We start from the raw sequence: 5,137 nt of genomic DNA, 5'->3' as shown, positions 1-5,137 counted from the left end.
GGGCTTTCAGGTTCTGACCTGTAATTACTCTTAATTTGTCGGATCGAGTGGGGTTCGGAGATGATGGCTGCGGGCTGGGGCCGGGTCGGATTTTTTTGGGCCTGGGTGCAACTCTAGTTCGAGCGTCACACTCCCTTGAATGCTGCCAGTCATCAATTTTAATTCAGCCAACATAAAAAAGTGCTCTTTAGTCATGTCCTTATCAACACTTTCACCAGCGTTAAAGAGAGGATCATTTAAATTATATCAGCAGTTTATTTTTTTTGCCCCCTTCTCAAAACTTTCGGTCATGTTTGTACGTACAAAATAAGTGTTAGTCATTCTGATTGGATATTATCAGTTTATATGAGATAAATACCCACTTTTACAAGTAATGACCTACAGCAACTGTTAAATAAAGACAACGTAAGCATCATGCAACAGATAAATGGTCATCTATTTTAAGCAGACTGTTTACAATTAAAAATTATTAGCTTAGGAGAATATATCTTGAGTACACTCGTTTGTTTGCACACCAATAAAGCAGTAAATCATGCAATTAAATTTAAAATGCTGTGAGCAGAAGGCACAAGAGAGAGAAGCAGTCTCCAGGAAAGCATGCCCAGCTGAGCAGCTGCTACACTACATAAACTGAATCCATTAAGAAAAGGCATTTGTGAGTGACATGGTGTGTGATCTGCATATATTCAAGAGAAACGTCACTTCAGGAGCTGCTTTCTCAGCTGACTAGAATAAAAATGGGAGGGTCCTACAGAGGAATGTATAAAAATTCTGAACGTAGAAGAAAATGACAATGCAGAAAACGAGCAGTATGCAGATGTCTCCCATCGATTTGGGATCTGTATAGTGAATGTTTGAAGGTTTGGAGATGAGTGTTTTTCTGGAGTGGAATTGAACAGATAATCCAAGTATACCTACATGTTTTTGGTGCAAGATATTCAAAGGGGTAGGAGTTATGCGGCGTATAAGAATAGAGATAGAATTTTTTTCTGCTTGTCTGAGGCAGAGCAGAGTGACGGCTCGTGGCAAGTGGAAGGAGCAATTTTATCCATGAGCAGGTACAATGGCCGCCCGCCACCTCAATCATTTGAGAAAACTATACTTGTAAGCACTATAAGAGCTCGAAAGCAGTTTCCTCAAATGATAGGGGTTGTTGGTTTACACACACACAAACACAAATGTTTGTTTTTCTATCTTTACAGGGACTTTGCATTGACTTCCATTCATTTTTCATTCATTTCTATAGCCTAACCCTGACCCTTACTCTAAAACTAACCATTACCAGTACATACCTAACCCTAACACTAACCATTACCAGTACATGCATAACCCTAAAACTACCCATTACCAGTACATACATAACCCTAAATCTAACCATTACCAGTACACACACACACCTCATCCCCAAAGTGCCCCCCGGGAGCTTTCAATAGCTGCCCACTGCACCACCTGGTGGTGGATGGGTTAAATGCAGAGACTAATTTCGCCATTGTATGGAAACATGCAGTGCTGACATTGTGATGACATTATTATTATTATTATTACATACATAACCCTAAAACTAATCATTACCAGTACATACATAACCTTAAAACTAACTATTACCAGTACATACATAACCCTAAACCTAACCATTACCAGTACATACATAACCCTAAAACTAACCATTACCAGTACATACCTAACCCTAAACCTAACCATTACCAGTACATACCTAACCCTAAAACTAACCATTACCAGTACATACATAATCCTAAATCTAACCATTACCAGTACATACATAACCCTAAAACTAACCATTACCAGTACATACATAACCCTAAAACTAACCATTACCAGTACATGTATAACCCTAAACCTCACCATTACCAGTACATGCATAACCCTAAAACTAACTATTACCAGTACATACATAACCCTAAATCTAACCATTACCAGTACATACATAACCCTAAAACTAACCATTACCAGTACATACCTAACCCTAAAACTAACCATTACCAGTACATACCTAACCCTAAAACTAACCATTACCAGTACATACCTAACCCTAAAACTAACCGTTATCAGTACATACCTAACCCTAAACCTAATCATTACCAGTACATACCTAACCCTAAAACTAACTGTTACCAGTACATACCTAACCCTAAAACTAACCATTACCAGTACATACCTAACCCTAAAACTAACCGTTACCAGTACATACATAACCCTAAACCTAACCATTACCAGTACATGTCTAAACTTAACCATTACCAGTATATACCTCACCATTCCCAATACATACCTAACCCTAAACCTCACCATTACCAGTACATACCTAAACCTCACCATTACCATTACATACCCAACCCTAAACCTCACCGTTACCAATACATACATAACCCTAAACCTAACTATCACCAGTACATACCTAAACCTCACCATTACCAGTACATGCCTAACCCTAAAAATCACCATTACCAGTTCATTTGTAATTCTAAACCTAACCCATCCTTAATTCCCACCATAGTCCTAAATCTAACCCCTAACAGCACTTCTTCTTATGGGGTCTGGGCTCTGGGCCCCATAAGGAGCAGTTGGACCTCACATTGTAGTATTTGTTGGAAAAATGGACCTTACAAGATAACAAATACACACGTACACACACAACTACAGACACTTATGGAAAATGCACTTCTCCAACATCCAGACTCTGGTCCTCTTGTGTCAGGATCAATTTGACCTGCAGGTTTCACTCTGGCTTAAATGTACCGGCTGCTCAACTCACAGTGACATCTTTACAATCTGTCTCAGACACCTGATGCTTTATCTTCGTTAAGATGAGTATTTCTCTGGCGTGTCAGTTCACTGAAGCTATAACTGATGGGGGACATGATGAGAGGTCATCGGTGGTAGAGGAGGAATGGAAGAGATGGAAAACAGATCTTAAATGTTGGGATGTAACAACAGGTTTCCAAGACTTCTTTAGGCAGTAGTTAAACAAAATTTGCAGTTTGCTTCTTTGCTTAAATAAAACAAATGAATAAGTACACTATTGAACGCTAAGAACTTTTCTTTATGGGTGGGTGAGTGCATTTACACCCCCCACCCCCATCATGGAGCAAAGAGGGGGAAATGGACATACACTCCATCCATGTTCTGATCATAATAATTTTAAAAATAACTGACTTCCATTTTGGTGTGTGGCTGCAGCTAGGCGTCGGAAAGGTTCCTTTCAAAAATTGGGTTGCCACGTCAAAATCCAAAATGGTCGCCCCCTTAGATTCATTCAACCTTCATTTAGAGGTAAATACTGGCTATATGTAAACCATTCACCCCTATCAATTGAGGAAACCGCTTTATTGTTTGTTTTTATTATTTAAAAGTTTAGTTTTCTCAAACGATTGGGGTGTCCACAGATTTGCCTATGGTGGCCAAGGCCACCATTGGCCACCCCCTAACTCTGCCGTTGTGCCTGGTCATGAAACAAGTCTGCGTTTTATTTTAAATATACTTCACAGTTTTGTTTGCATTTTCCACAGAAACCATACCATATTGACTTTGTATTTAAACTTGGTCGTTTGAGTTCGTTTTAAATGCTCAAACAAAAAGATCAACTTTAAACAGTTCTCACACTTATCTCCAAGACTGGAGTAGGTTTGTTGAACATTTAATTGACTTTAACGACTTCTTTATGTTTACACATTAGAGGTGTTTTTATGAGTGTCCCCTCTGTGCAGCCTTTGAAAGAAGCGAAGTTGGAGCCCACCCGTCGCTCTTCATAAGTTATTTGAGTGCAAATGTGGGGCGAACATGTCGGCCCGGAGTGCCTCTGTAGTTGTGGCACCAAGCAGCAGGTGGTGCACGATAATTCCTCTGCTGCCAAACCAAACAGCATTTGCTGCAGATCAGGAGCAGATGGCCACAGACTGAAGTTCAGCATCGAGTCTCGTGTCTAAAGTATCCCCAGCAGACGAAGAGCTCCGACAGTTCTGAGCAGCTTTTGTTTTTAAAGAGCGAAAGTCTCGTTGGTTTTTGTGGCGTTTGTCGTTTTTACGACTAGTTTGTTGTTGACAGAGTTTTGTCACGCAGAGAAAACCACAAGGAGAACAAAATCATTTTTTAGATTTTTGTGGCTAAGTTGGACAAAAACGTTAACATTAAAACCGCTTCCGCTGAGAAGAGGTGCGTTTGATGTTGTGCACGGCACCAGTAACAGCTGTCTTCCTACATTTCTTGGCCTGGTCACAAATCTCAGCCTGGAGACAGGAGCACTCCACCTCCTGCTTCCTCTGGAAAACAAGTGTTGGATAAAATGATTTCAGCCGATTCAAATAATTATAAACTTGCAACGAAATTTCTTTACGAGACGATAAATTGTATTTATTCTCACATAAACAGTTAAATTAATGTTTGCCGTTTCAGCTTCTGGCCAGATGTAAATCTATTTGTGACCCGCGATGACAAATGGACTCACACTGAGGAGTTTTTTTAATTTTCCATTGCAACAACTAAATTAAATGTGGATGTTCATCTTGCGGAGCTTTCCACTGCCAGAAAACTTACATGAACGATTTGGCCGTGGGTTTTTTTTGTTGGAGGCCCCTCCTGAAGCACCCTCGGGGGTTATAAGACCACCGAGCTGCTGCAGCCTTCAAATTGTATGTAGTTTGTTGAAACGAGTCAATTTATCACCTCGCAGCAAGCTAGTTTTATTTACATGAGTTGGACAGCTTGATTTTATTTATTGCCCTGGATTTAAAAAGAAGAATGCTTAAGCTAACATCAAACATTATATGAAGGGATTTTTCAGCATTAAAGTGCCCGGCAGAAAAAAAACAGGTCAGATTCAAAAGTACTTTTTAAGGTTTGCAGCTAAAAAGATGATTTCAAAATAAACACTTGTTAAAAAAAACTTGGACGTAAACGTAGATTAGGGAGATTATTTTTATTTGAGTTGATGGGAATGCAAAATGATGTCTTTATGGACTTGTTTTGTGAAAATCCATGAGAATTTTACTTTTTTGCACTCCAATCCACTGTTCCTCTCTTTCTGTTCTGTTCTTTCACTGTTCTTCTTCTTCTGTTTATATAATATATATATATATATATATATATATATATATATATATATATATATATTATATAAACA

The sequence above is a fragment of the Nematolebias whitei genome, chromosome 10, assembly GCF_014905685.2.
Source record: "Nematolebias whitei isolate Nwh7 chromosome 10, NemWhi1, whole genome shotgun sequence".
NCBI classification, from domain to species: Eukaryota; Metazoa; Chordata; class Actinopteri; order Cyprinodontiformes; family Rivulidae; genus Nematolebias; species Nematolebias whitei.
This window is presented reverse-complemented; position numbering follows the sequence as displayed.